Below are 16,270 nucleotides of genomic sequence, written 5' to 3' on the forward strand. Positions count from 1 at the left end.
CTTCATTGTATGTTTGTAAAACCTCTAACAAGGTGGACCTAGCAGTCCTAATTGCTCCTAACAGGTAGATCATCAGAAGTGATAATTGTAAGCCTTAACAGGCCAACTTTATACTATAGTATTAAGGTTTTGTGGGTATCACCCCCACCCCAATTTTACTTTCTATTTGGAAGGTTTCTAGGTCACCAAAATATTGTGTTCATGTGCTATAAATGTTTACCTTTTAGTTTCTCATGCATGCAATAGATTAGATCAATTAATGGTGAATGGATTATGTTGATTAAATGCTAGATCTATTAAAAGTTTTGAGGTTACTAATTCACCCCTCCCCTCTTAGTGACCTAGCTAGTATTGATTATTTCCAACAATTGGTATCAGAACTTTGTGGTTCTTAGAATAAAGTTTGACAGCTTGAGCAAAGATCAAGAACAATGGAGATATTTAGACTTGACAAAGCTATTGATAATGAGAAGCTAGATCTAGAGATGGCCATAGCTCAACTCAAGGAAGCAAAAGAGCATCTTTCCCAATCCCTGAAAAGAAGGAAGGAACTTGCAAAATAGATAAATTACAAGCAATATGTTGAAGAAAAGATTGAAGACTTTTTCCCTTCAATTAGTTTAGATGAAGCAAATGAGGCAATCAAAGAACTCCTAGAAAAGAATGGCTCTCTACAAGAAGAGGTAAGAAAATTGAAAAGAGAACAAGAAATTTAGTCAATAAGATTGTGTGAAATCTTGGAACAAGTGAATAAGGCAAGTGAAGACTTGAAGGCAAGGAACAATGAAATTTAAAATCAATCCTTTCAACAAGAAAATCTTATCAATCAGCTCTCCAATGCAAATGAGGAAATCATGAGTCTGAGATCTAAAAATGAAAGGTTAACAAATGACTTAAGCAATGAAAGACAAATCAATGAAAGATTGAAAGTTGATCTAAATTTTGAGAAGCAACTCAATGAAAGAATAATGAAATCCTAAGCAGACATGGATCAACTAAATCAACAAAGTGAGTAGAATCTTTATAGGCAAAAGTGTAAGGGAAGACTTGGATACAAAGAAGGTGAATCTTCCAAACAAGGCGCTCAAAGAAATCAAAGGCCTACTTGCAATCACTGTGGTAAGATAGGTCATAAATCAAACAAATGTTGGAGCAATGGAAAGGAAAAATTTAATAGAAAATGCTACAATTGTAGTCAGCATAGTCATAGAGCTAATGAATGCAAGGAGAAACCAAAGTTTGAAGGTAAATGTCACAAATGCAAGAAACAAGGTCACAAGTCATCTTAATGCAAATCTAAACCATTCAATCTAGCTAAACAATTTGTAAAGGCAATATTTGGTTGGAATTACAATACTTGGTGTAGATGTCCTTACTATGGAGAATATGGACACATTGGCATAAACTGTACAAGGCATCACTTAAGAAAGAAGGATACTACAATAAGATGTTACACATGCATTGAACTTGGTCATATAGCTAATTGTTGGCATTATGATTATTTTTTTCATTAGTGACAACACTTACTCAATTCTGTATGTTTACCAAGCATCAAGTGGTTACCTTGTAAACTTAGCAGTTTAGCAGTTTACACCAGGCAAATACATACAATGTGAACTCCAGCAATGTCTACTGAGCTTCTCAGTATCTACCATGCTTCATAGTGTCTACCAAGTAGATAGTTTGTGTCATGAAGATTCAGTGTTTACCAAGTGAAGCAAGGTAAACTCAGTGTACAATATCTACCAAATGACACTACATCTATTGAGTCACCAATGGTTACTAAGTTTAGAACTAGATTGAGTGATTAGTATGGACTGAGCCTTCACTTCTACTGAGTAATGTAGTGGACGTCGAGTATCAAAAGGTCACCAAGTCAGTTCAATGAACCCAAATTATTTACTATTGGCTAACTCTCTAATGTATTTGTTTACTTGTATTTTGGCTGACCTTGTAATTTTTCTAAGTTTGAAAGGTATATATGTAAGATGTATTGTAAGATATCATGTATGAATGTATGTATGATGCATGGAATGAGAAGGAATTGTGAAGTAATGTGAAGTATATGTGAAAGATCATCAACAACAGTTCAAGGAACATGGCAAGGTCAATTCAAAGACAAAAAAGTTATATCTATCACATGAGGTGATCAATGCATGAAGGATCTTATCAGAAATTAGTTGCAAGCAGATCCACTGCTTCATCCTAAAAGGTGAATTAGATTTTCTAAATCTTCTAACAATGTAGAATTAACAGTCTCTGTACAAATCTCCTAACATAGTGCATGCTTCATTGTATGTTTGAAAATCCTCTAACAAGGTGGACCTCGTAGTCCTTTGTGCTCCTAACAGGGAAGATCACTAGAAGTGGTTAATGTAAGTCTTAATAGGCCAACTTTATTTTGTAGTATTGAAGTTTTGTGGGTATCATCCCCACCCCAGTTTTACTTTCTATTTGGAAGGTTTCTGGGCCACCAAAATATTGTGTTCTCTTGTGTAATGATTGTTTTATGTTTCAAAACTAATGCATGCAGTAGCATAGTTGGATGTATGGTAAAATAATAAAAAGTTTTGAGGTTACTAATTCACCCTTCCCCTCTTAGTAACCTGTCATATCCTAAATATTTCCAACAATTTGTATCAGAGCTTTGTAGTTCTCAAGATAAAAGTTTAGCAGCATGAGCAAAGGTCTAAGGATCGATGGAGATATTTAGACTTGACAAGGCAATTGAAAATAAAAAGCTAGATCTAGAAATGGCCATGGCTCAACTCAAAGAAGAAAAGGAGCATCTTTCTCAATCCCTAAAGAGAATCAAGGAACTTGCAAGACAAATGAATGACCATAATTACGTTGAAGAAAAGATTGAAGACCTTTTACCATCAAGCAGTTCAAATGAAGCTAATGAGACAATCAAGGAACTCCTAGCCAAGAATGGCTCTCTATAGGAAGAAGTAAGAAAACTTAAAAGAGAACAAGAAATCCAATCAATTAGGCTATGGGAAGTTTTGGATCAAAGAAACAAATTGGAAAATGAGACAAATGAAAGGATCAATGAAAATCAAAGTCTTATCAATCAACTATCCAATGCAAATGAAGAAATCATGAATTTAATATATAAAAATGAAAGCCTAAGGATTGATTTAATCACTAAAAGATAAATCAATGAAAGAATAATCAAGTCTCAAGAAGACATGAATCAACTGATTCAGCAAAAAGAACAAAATCTTCATATACAAAAAGGTAAAGTAGGACTTGGATATAATGAAGAAGGTGAATCTTCCAAAAAAGGTGCCCAAAGGAATCAAAGACCTACTTGCAATCACTGTGGTAAGTTAGATCATACATCAAACAAATGTTGGAGCAATGGAAAAAGCTAAATTCAATGGTAAATTCTACAACTACAATTAGCATGGTCACAAAGCTAATGAATGCAAGGAGAAACCAAAATTTGAAGGTAATTGTCACAAATGCAAGAAGCATGGTCACAAGGCATCTCAATGTAGATCTAAAACATTCAATCCAACCGAACAACTTGTAAAGGAAATATTTGGATGGGACTACAATACCTAGTGCAAATGTCATTATTGTGGAGAATATGGACACATTGGTATAAACTATGCAAGACATCACCTAAGGAAGAAGAACACTACTATAAGGTGTTATACATGCACTAAACTTGATCATATAGCTAAAAACTGCATGAATATAAGTAGAATTGAAGATGAAAAGAAAGCAAGGGCTGATAACATAAGGAAACAAATGAAGCAACAATGGATTCCTAAATCCACTGAAGATGCAAGCTCAAATCATGGAAGTGAAGTCACTCAAGAAGTGGGTGACTCCATCCCCTCAAACTTAATTCCTAAGAATGAGTTGGAGCTATACTCAGCAAGAAAATCATAAGAAGTTCCAAGAAATGTAAGGAATGTAAGTGATCCAATCAGTATTGCAGATACACTAGGATCACAGAAAAGTCATCTTTCACTGAGTGCATCAAACTCTACCGAGAAAAGTAGTTAAAGACCTTACTAAGCAAGGTCAGGAGTAAAAGAGAATTTTGTTTGTTTACTGAGTTGATACTCATGCCGAGTTAAGTGACTAAATGATAGCCTGTCAAGCATAATGTCATCATAGCTACTTTCGTATCAAGCATTAATGGTAAACTTTTCATCAAAATGGGTAGAATTCAACTTCATTTTTCATCATATCCTTAGAGCAAAGAGATTTCTAGGTGCATTCAAGCGACTTCAAGTGATTTCAAGCAAATTTTCAGTTAACGAATTTGTTAGAAAATTTCCATCACTTATCGAGCTGTAATGGCTTGTACAAGCACAAGCACCAGCAAGGGAAAACATGGATCAAAAATGTTGGTCAAGGGTGTAGAATGGAAAGCACCAAACTATAAGTTGGTTCCCGTAGTTACAGAGGCACTCGACCCTAATGGCACACAATCATGAATTCCACCAAAAGTACTTTTGATCAACAATATCTGAACTCATTTCAAATGTTCAATTCAAGAAATAGGAATCCTAGAAATGGATAGGGCATTAGAAGAAATGTGTGTTGATGGCTCATTGAAACCCGAACATAAGCATTTGGAGACTAATGGATTGACCCACATATCTCATCTTCCAAGAAGCTTTCAAATAAAATAGATTAGGTATATTCTTAGTCATGTTCACAATGGTTAGTTATGGTTGGAGTAACCTGTATTAATCACCAAGAAGATGAATCACAAGATTACTAGCCTTCCCATTCTTAGCAAAGCTAAAACTACCAAAACCCTAGGTCGAGATGAACTTCAAAAGAAAACCCTAGCCAACTGGGATGACAGAGGCTTAAAGATTAGCATCGTTACTGATGTAGAACTGAGATATGGAATTCATGTAATTACTCACAAGATTTATAGTTCGAGTAATTTGAACAATGTGTCATGTGAGGCCGTAGACTTGGCATTTAAGATTGTGAAGAAGAATTTGGAATATGACCTATCTGAGCTATTGCTAAGGCAACTGAACAAGAACATGGACAGTATTAGATCATCCAAGAATAACCCCTATAAATTTGGATCATTTTTGACATGTTTATTCTTTTATGTACAAAAATTATTTCCCTCCAAAGGTTCTATTGTATGGAGAAAGGATGTCCCCATTCTATATCAGATTAATGAGTTTATAGCAAAAATGGATGTAAATTTTGATAGTATAATGGATAACTATTTTGAAGACTTCAAGGAAAGGATGAAAAATAGGTTCAGGATTCCTCCTAAACTTGTTGAGGACTACAAATATGATGTGTGTTTCATGGTAGACTATGATAGAGTATACATTTAGGCAGTTAGGCCCCGATTTGCATGGGTGAAACCTCTACCTTATGATGTTAATATTGATGAAACCAAGGATATTATTGAAGCACTAGTAAATGAGCCAGTAGATCCCAAGAAAACTATTTTTCGTACCTATGATGAGGCAAAAGCTAGAATAGAATTAGAGATTGAAATTCCCCAAGTAATCAGAAAAGGTAAAAGAAAGGTTGCTAAGATGAAAACTGCTACTAAGCCTTTAATAATTATTGAGGGAAAAGGTGAGGACAAAGAAGAGGAGCAAGAACCAAAAAATGAAGAGGAAGAATAAGAGAAAGAAGTAGAGCCAATCAAGAGGAAGGGCAAGGTAATCATTACCAAGCCACCCAAAGCCTCCACAACTATGTTTACCAGAAGATCAAAGAAGAAAGGAGGCAGTGAAGTTGTATTCAGTAAGCCCCCTCTCACCTTCTAAGAAAGATTGAAATAGATGGAAGAGGGAGCTGGCATCACAAATTTCAAAGCTTTAAAATTTGAAACTAGAACTAATGCAAAGAAGATGCAGATTGAGGAACTAGTACTTACCAAGATGGTAAAATGGAAGTATTCCCCAGACCATATTGCCCCTCAAATCTCAAAAGAACTGTTGGTAAGACTACAACCGAGGTGGGAGTTAGCCACTCAAACAACAAAGGACATATATGAACAATCCTTGAAGAATCTTTTACCGAATCTTACTGAGGTAGAAATAAAGGCAGCCATGAAGAACAATGAAGGAAGAATGATGATTAGATTCCATACATGTTTGATTTTAATCAAAGATATTGAACATGTTGTTAATGATGAAACAAACATGTGGAAGGGAATCTATCATCTACATAAGCCTGGTGATGATCTTGTAGAAATCAAGGATGATGAAAGTGACCAAGAGGATGAGGAAGATGATAATACTCCCTCGGTCATAGTAACTAATGAAGATATGCAAGAATTGATGAAGGAGAAGGAAAAAGAGGAGAAGGAGGAAGAACTAGTGGAGGAAGAAAAGGATAAAGATGATCCGGTCAGGATAGCATTAGAAGTAATTGCATCTCTTCCTCACACTCCACCAAATACTGTCACATCTATGGAGACTGCTTCTACTAGTGAGATTGTGAGCATAATAGAAACATCAATTGCTCAATCTTCATCAGTCTCCTCCCAGATCTAGGTATCTACAATGGAAGTATCAATTACTTCATCTATCAAGCTGCAGATCTCTTCATCAGCACCTGAGAAATCAGTCACAACATCATCAACTGTGTCTACCTCCTCTAATCAATGTACAGTAAGTTCTATAGTTCTTTCTACAATTTTGTCTACTAAAATTGTGAATATTATAGTTTGTACACTACCTATTTGTACATCATTTTTGGGAAGCACACCAATTTTGGGTTCAGTCGATACTTCTCTCAGCTTTCCTCCAGTTGCACCAATTCAAGTATTTTCTGCTAGTTCATCTATGTCAACTATTGTTTCTATTTCCAAATCCAAGGAAGTAAGCACATAAGTAAAACCTAAGAATCCTCTGAAACTTCTTCTTACTCGAAAAAAAAATTGATGAAGACATAGATTTGGATACAGAAATTTTCATTCCAAAGATAGACTTGGACAATGCCTCAGCTAGTGAAATGAGAATGGTTAGTCAGCTTCTAGAGTAGAAGGCAAGACAAAAGCAACTCATAGAGGAGAGAGATAGAGAATATACTATAATAGAAAATGCTAAAAACATAATTATTGAAGCTATCAGTGTTGATGTTGATTCATCTCAACACATTTTGTTGTAATTAGAAGAGGTTATAAATAAGTTCAATGAGGACACCTTTGGGAAAGAAAAACTCATTGAAAAGGCAAAGAAGAAAATTTGATAATAAAGTGCTTGAGCACATTACTCAAAACATTGCAATAAAATAGGTTGAATTAACCTCAATTTTGAGAAATCTTGAGCAAGTGTTCACAAATGTAACATCACTTTTTAGCAAGCTCTATGATGTTACCAAGTTCACTAAAGAAGTTAAAGAAAAAATGAATAAATTAGATATGGAAATGAAGGATAGTGCTCAAAAGTTGCAGCTTGATCATAGTTCAAGCTCATCACACCACACAAAGGTGAAATTTTTGTCTGAAATATAGGCAGAGTTACTCAGAGAAGAAGCCAGAATCTGGTCTACACTAATTGACATTCAAAATATGATTCTTCCAATCATGGATCCAATGCAGAAACACAGTGCCTACTCAAAAACATTGATTCATGATAGCAATTTTTCAATAGAAGATCATATGATTGAACTTTCTATAGAAGTTCAAGTGGTTCTCTCCACTTGCAAAATTTTGCAAGACAATTGGGATAAGACATTGTCTCTTATTCTCAAGGTACACTTAGATTTTCTCTCACATTTTGGTGTCTCAATTTAAATTTATTGTATATACATTCTTTGGAATTATTGTCAAAAAGGGGGAGATGAGATTGTTGGCAGGGGGAGATAAGATTGTTGACATTGGGAATATGAGATGAATAAGGAATAAGAGAGACATTGTACAGATAAATACTATGCATACCATATGTATGGGGCAGATATGTGAGACATGTAAGATATGTATATAGAAGATTTACAAAGATCAATTTTGGTAAATCAGAATGTTAGTTTTGATTCATAAGTGTTTTAGTCACTAATGCCAAAGGGAGAGATTGTTGGCATTATGATTATTTTTGTCATTAGTGACAATACTTACATAATTTTGTATGCTTACTGAGCATCAAGTGGTTACCTTGTAAACTTAGCAGTTCAGCAGTTTACATTGAGTAGACAGTGGCTACCGAGCAAATATAGACAATGTGAAGTCCAGTAGTGTCTATAGAGCTTCTTAGTATCTAACATGCTTCACAGTGTCTATTGAGTAGATAGTTTGTGTCATGAAGATTCAGTGCAAATAGAGTGATGAAAGATTCAGTGTTTACCAAGTGAAGCAAGGTAAACTCAGTGTACAGTATCTACCAAATGACACTACATCTACCAAGTCACTAGTGGTTATTGAGTTCAGAACTAGATCGAGTAATTAGTATGGACCGAGCCTTCACTTCTACCGAGTGCATGAAAATGCTAAGTAATGCAATGGACACTATGTATTAGAAGGTCACTGAGTTAGTTTAGTGAACTCGAGTTATTTACTATTGGGCTGACTCTGTAATGTATTTGTTTACTTGTATTTTGGCCAACCTTGTAATTTTGTATGTTTGAAAGGTATATATGTAAGATGTCATGTATGAATGTATGTATGATGCATGGAATGAGAAGGAATTATGAAGTAATGTGAATTATATGTGAAAGATCATCAACAATAGTTCAAGGAACATAGCAAGGTCAATTCAGAGATAGAAAAGTTATATCCATCACATGAGGTGATCAATGCATGAAGGATCTTATTAGTAATCGGTTGCAAGTAGATCCACTGCTTCATCCTAATAGGTGAATCATATTTTCCAAATCCTCTAACAAGGTAGACTTAACAATCTTTGTACAAATCTCCTAACAGAGTGCATACTTCATTGTATGTTTGCAAATCCTCTAACAAGGTGGACCTCATAGTCCTTTGTGCTCCTAATAGGGAAGATCACCAAAAGTGGTCAATGTAAGCCTTAATAGGCCAACTTTATATTATAGTATTGAAGTTTTGTGGGTATCATCCCCACCCTAGTTTTAATTTCTATTTGGAAGGTTTTTAGGTCACCAAAATATTGTGTTCTCTTGTGAATGATTTTTTTATGTTTTAGAACTAATGCATGCAGTAGCATAGTTGGATGTATGGTAAAATAATAAAAAAGTTTTGAGGTTATTGATTCACCCCTCCCCTCTCAGTAACCTATCATGTCCTAAATATTTCCAACAAAGAACTACATGAATACAAGTAGAGTTGAAGATTAAAAGAAAGCTAAAGCTGAAAACATTAGGAAGCAAATGAGATAGGAGTGGATTCCCAAATCTATCAAGCAAGCTAGTTCAAATAATGGTCATGTCACTCAAGAAGTTGGTGACTCCACCATTTCCAATTAAGTTCTTAAGGAAGAACTAGAATTATATCTTCAAGCTACATATTAAGTAGTTCCAATGAATGAAAGGAAAGATCCAAATTAGTATTTTAGATACAAAAGGATCACAAGAAGTTTAACATCAATATTTACTAAGCAAGGCTAGATCATATTGAGTGAGGTTGGGAGTAACAAGTTGTGTTTGGTCACCAAGTTACAAGGTTCTACTGAGTTATCTGGATGTGTAACGCCCCGCCAAGGGATCTAAAAGAATTAACCTAGAGTTTCACTAAGTTTGCTAAACATTTTTTTTTTAAAAGTAAGAATGTATAACATACACATCAAACACATAGTACCGGAAGCAATAACATGTAATCATCAAAAAACATACATCACAAGTTACATTCCTTAAGGATTCCAAGACGTTGAGTCACATTTAAATTTAATTAATTCTAAGTCTAACAACTACCAAATACATATGAAAGAATAATCAGAAATTCCAATGTCCATAATATACATTTGCTCTGAATGCCTCTTGGAAAATTAATTCGGAATGCTCAATCATCCACTGTACATGTCACAGGGTATGAAAGGCTTAAAAGAATATACATATGTAAAGATAAATATACATAATCCTCAAATCCATGATACAAAGTACAGTAAAATAAATGAAACTAATAACATACCTGATTCATCCATACATCCATAATGATAAAACATCTATCATAAAATCTAACCATCCATCATATAATCTAAGAACATAGTGAAGGTAAATGCCAACCAAGAAAGCTCCAGCCACGGTGACCACGGACGGATCTCAAGGGTAAGAGTAAAAAGAACTACCACCCAACCGCGTGGAACCGAAATGGTCCACTCCCACCGCGCTAAGGAGATAGTCTCAAGTCTCAAACAAGGTATCAAACACAAAACACAAGTACTCTCTGAGTCTGAGAAATCCTAAAAGTATACTAACTCAAAGGTTCCAACATAGATAGACATCTAGACCCAGAGGCACCACAAAGACACATAGGAAACCTACTATGCAAGCGAGAAAGTGTCATCACAAAAGTCACGTAGAAGTTACTCGAGCAATCCCTTAGGAATCCCGGGTCCCTAGTGATTCCTGCGGCCACTAGTATCCTCTCGTACTGACGAGGCATACTGCGGAATGCAAGGTCATAACCAAGCATTCTCTCTACCCCATCCTAGCCTGTACTAGCACTCAAGGCATGGGAGAGAACATACAATTATCTTATTAGGTTCATTTAAGTCAGTATTTAGGTGAGATGTTTTCACTTGTTAAAACAACTTACAATGGGTTACTCCAGGCAACCTCTTAGGGCCCCGAACCCCATTGCAAGCCACTTCTCGACACTACACATAGATAACCTACCCTAGGCTCATGAAATCACAAATCAAAGAATCATAATAAAATCACTTCAGTCCTATACAAGAAACTGAAAAACATCATAAAAGATAAGCCACAAAAATTACATCAGTTCTTCATGAGCAACAGGTAAGCATCAAATAATAATCATATGATCACAACAGTTCTCTGTCATTAACTGAAGGCATCAATGATTAATCACAATACTGATCAAAGACTCCAAAATGGTCAAGTCAACACATGACATCATCAAGAACATAACAAACACTTCAATCCTCTCAAGCGACTGAAAAGCAATCCAAGTATAACTGATCGATGACTCAAAAATGGTTATCAAATATAACTGATCGAGACTCAAAAATGGTTAAGTCAGGTATCTCATAAACATACACCTCAGCTTCACCCAAGAAGACTGAAAGCAATAACAACTAGTAAATACAATCATGTCATAGAGCACTCCATCACATTACCATGGTCGGGTTAAGAAAGATCGAGACCAAATCATCATGACATCACATTCACAACCCCGAGCCTCTGGTAACAACCGAAACTGGTCAATACTAGAACAAACCCCAAAACCTCAAAACATAGACAACAAAATAATCTCATAGAAAACAAGTCATCACATAGTTGGATCTGAACGATAATATACTGTTGAGTTAAGGTAAGATTTAAGTTCCAGTTTAACATCTATTTCAAGTAACTAAGTTTTCGCAACTACCCCTTACAATTAACCCATTTCTGTAATAACCTCCATTAAATCAATAATCTAAATTTACAATTTAATCAAATAATATCTATTAATAAAAACTTTAATTCAACTAATTCTAATTAAGTTAATAATTAAATTTTAAACGATATCAATAATATTTAATTAATTATTAATATATATTAATAAATTTTTTTAACAATATTAATAATTAATAATTTTAATTCATTATAAACTAACTTTAATAGCATTACTAATTTATTTCTAGAAATTAAATATAATTTATTAATAATACTATTTTTAATAAATTGTATTAATTATAATCTATTTTTAATAAATTAAAAAAAAATTAAAAATCATATTACAAAAAAAACTAACCCCTAAATGTCTTATTTTTTTAATAAAAAAAAATGTATTATATAAAAAAAACGTTTTAGGCCCGCCGGCCGGCAGACTTCGGTCTGCCGCAACAAGATACTGTTGCGTCAGCAGTACCTGCTGCCACAGCAGTACTGCTGTTGCGACAGTACTTGCTGCGGCGCGACATCATAGGAAGGGGCGGTGGGGGGGTGATGGCCCCGCCTCCCCAAACAATTAATTAAATTTTTTTTTTAATAAATTTTTAAATTTAAACTTTAAAATATATATATATATATATATTTGCTTAAACGATTTTGGTTTTATATATAAAAATTTTTGCTTAAAGATTAATATTAAATAAATTAAATAAAAATTATATAATTATATATATATAATTATAATTATTATTTATTTATTTATTTTATTTATTTTATTATTATTATTTTTAAACATTAACAATTGCAATCTAATAGAGAAAATAATTCCAACCCTACGAATTTTCTTTTTAATCTCAAAACTCTCCCCAAATCAATTCTCTCTCTACTCCATTTTAATTCAATTCTAAATCCCGATTTAATTTTGTTGAAGGATGTTCCTAAATAGTTTTTCAATCTAGATTACAAATGAAATCGAATAGAAATAGATCCAGAACGAAGAAATGATACATTCAAGAAGACAAGATTCTTACAATCACGAAGTAGACAGAACATATTAAATTTCTTAAATCATTTAGAGGTCAAAATACCAGACCCTACCTAAACCTGATGCTAATACGCAATCCCCAAAATCTATAAGAGAACTCGCTCCTCTTCAATAACTTTCTTCTGAAAATCTTTCCTAGAATTCTCCTTCTGAAATTTGCTTCCAAAAACTCTCTCCAAAATTCTTGTCTCCAAAATTCACGGTCCAAATTCGTGTCCCCCAAAAATGAATCCCAAAGTTGTGATAAGGAGTTTTCTCCTCAAATCAGGGCACTAATTGTGCGTTCACCCAAGAGGACTCTTTGCTCAACTGAGTTAACTCAAAATTATCTTTTATTAATCTTTGCTTTATCTTTTTAATGCATATTAAATGAATCATTAAATAACTTTATTTAATTTTTCCACTTGACTTCTATTTTTAATCTTTATTACTTTTAAACCCATGCGCACTTTATGAAATTAAAATAACATTATAATTTCCTCTTATTTTATCTTTTTAATTAATTTCTTTATTTTCAACACATGCTCACATCATGCAATCTTACAACTTTGTAATAATTAATATATTTTCACTTTTTAATTTATTTTAGAAACTTAATTGATAAAATATTTAATTAACTTAAATATCAATAATATTTAGCATTTATTTAAAAATGAACTCTAAATATATTATTATTAAATTAAATAAATATTATAATGTTCTAAATTATCCTTAAACTTTTATCTCCAAATTTAATTCTTTTTATTTAATTAATTTCTCAATTAATTAAATATAATCAAATATTAAAATATCATAATAATCTTCTATTAAATTAAATCATTAATTAATCGTTTTAATTAATTTCTTTTATATTTAAACTCATGCTTAGATCATGCGATCTAGAAACCTTTAATAATTTAATATCTTTTCCACTTTTAATTTATTTAAGAAACTTTAATTGATAAAATATTTATTAATTCAATTAATAATAATATTTAGCATTTATTTAAAAATGAACTCTAAATATATATTATTATTAAATTAAATAAATATTATCACATTCTAAAATTATACTTGAAATTTTTATTTCCAAATTTAATTCTTTTTATTTAATTAATTTCTCAATTAATTAAATATAATTAAATATTAAAATATCATAATAATTTTCTATTAAATTAAATCATTAATTAATCCTTTTTAATTAAACTTAATTAATAGAAAATACATCAAGGACTCATAAAGAAACATATGAAAACCCATCATAGAAAAATACATACTAAATCAAACAAAAGGGTTATAATCACGAAATAACATCATTTGATGCATTCAGAGGGTACTTAACTCAGATACTTGCCCTAATTATCAATTAGGACAATTGGCTAAAGGGTTTAGGAATTGGACTTAAGAGTTTATCTCCCCTCTCTTACCATTGAGATAATGCGATAGGGTATGCTCATCCTGGCAATTCAGGGAAGTCGATACCCGGTACCTGCAACCTGCATAAAATCCACACATGTACAGACACAATATTCTAAGCTAAACAGACAATTGCAGGAAGTGGTGCATCGTGTAGATCCTGACTAGCAGGTGACTGCGACTCCCTTCCTTAACCACATCAGAAACACCATACATAAAGAAAACAAACACGCACACCATACACATGCAGTATGGGGTAAGTATCCATAAGAAAGCACATGTGATAATAAACCATATAACTAATCATCATTGATAATTGAAAACATTGAATAATCATCATACATGCATGAAATATAGAGTACCAAGTCATCTCATCATATAATAAATTGAGTGTAAAACAACATCTGATAATCTGAAAGTAATGCTACTAATCATCAAGTATAAAACTGGCCTAAAAGAGTTTGGCAATTAAAACAAAATGTGAACTAGGGGTAGGCACTACATCCACCCCCCCTAGACTTAAGCTTACTCCTGGAAGCGTACATGAATGATAAAACTAAGGGTCTCACTATGTGGTTCCAATGGGAACCTTTCCCCTGCAGGAGGATATGTCTCCACTGAGAACACTCTTTGGGATCTATCCATATCACCAACCGTAGGTTCTGAAGCTGCGGGTCTCTGATCCAAGGGTTGAGGTTTCCTTTGATGACAATGAGACACCTTGTGTCCACGTTGTCTACATATGAAACACTCTCCCTCGAAGCTCCTCTGAACTTTAGGTGCACTAGACTGCAAGAAACTACCCCACTAGGATAAGGCTGAACACTCTGAGACGGTTGATCATACTGGTTGGGCTTGTTGCGATGAACCTTGTGATAGTTCCTAGCATTGGAACCATCGCCACCACACTGTGCTGGAGGATAAGTACCTTCCTGCCATTGGTTACCCCCAGAAGGAGGTTTCCTATTGCCACCTACACCTTGATTACCCAGATATGGCTGGTAACGCTGGTGGCGCTTATTATGCCATGCATTACGAGCTTGACGAGAGTTCATGCTCTTAGGTCTATGCTCAAGTCCTGCCCGAGGTGCTCTATCATGGTCATGAATAGGAGGTAGGTGATCAATGATGGTCTATAACATTTGCCTCAGCTCAACCTCCTTAGAGACAACTTGTTGCTCTCTATAGTACTCTTCCTGATGCTCACTAACATGCTCTTCCCTATTCCCATCTTGGATAGGTTCTTCATGGATAGACTCATGGAAACTGATAGCTCTATCTCGTCCATGGCCTTCACCATGGTCTAGGCTATGGCTTATAACAGAAGATCTCGCCCCAGATATCATCCTACAATAATATCCAGATACAAGATGGTATCATAAGCATACATATATAACTTTAAATCACTTAGAGCAATATAATTCTGGTTTAATAATAAACCGAAAACCATATTGATCCAACATGCATCCTTCCTAACAAATATTGAAATCAATCACCTAAACTCTCTAAACAAAATCAACATAATACTCCCAAGGATAATCAAAAGTACACTACTTTAAAACATAGACAACAAATACATGTTTTACAAACAAGCTAGTTTCAATTTTCAGTTTGCCTATAATTTTGGTTTAAGTATAATTTCAGTTTGAAGTCTAAGTGTTGAAGTATGAAAAATATGCAACTAACAATTTAAGTTATGTTTTAGTTCAACTAGTTTCAAGTTTCAGTTTGAAAGAGATACACATAATAGTTTAAAGTTTTCATTTTTGTTCAACTAGTTAACCCTAGTGGTGTTCCAATATACCCAGAGCTCCCAATGTAGAAACTCGGGCTCTGATACCAGATGTAACGCCCTGCCAAGGGATCCAAAAGAATTAACCTATAGTTTCACTAAGTTTGATAAACATTTTTTTTTTTAAAGTAAGAATGTATAAAATACACATCAAACACATAGTAGCGGAAGCAATAACATGTAATCATCAACAAACATACATCACAAGTTACATTCCTTAAGGATCCCAAGACGTTGAGTCACATTTAAATTTAATTAATTCTAAGTCTAACAACTACCACATACATATGAAAGAATAATCAGAAAGTCCAATGTCCATAATATACATTTGCTCCGAATGCCTCTTGGCAAATTAATTCAGAATGCTCAATCATCCACTGTACATGTCACAGGGTATGAAAGGCTTAAAAGAATATACATATGTAAAGATAAAGATACATCATCCTCAAATCCATGATATAAAGTACAGTAAAATAAATGAAACTAATAACATACCTGATACATCCATACATCCATAATGATAAAACATCTATCATAAAATCTAACCATCCATCATATAA

Source organism: Cupressus sempervirens, chromosome 7 (genome assembly GCF_028749045.1).
Source record: "Cupressus sempervirens isolate cs-2001-9-10 chromosome 7, ASM2874904v1, whole genome shotgun sequence".
Lineage (NCBI taxonomy): Eukaryota > Viridiplantae > Streptophyta > Pinopsida > Cupressales > Cupressaceae > Cupressus > Cupressus sempervirens.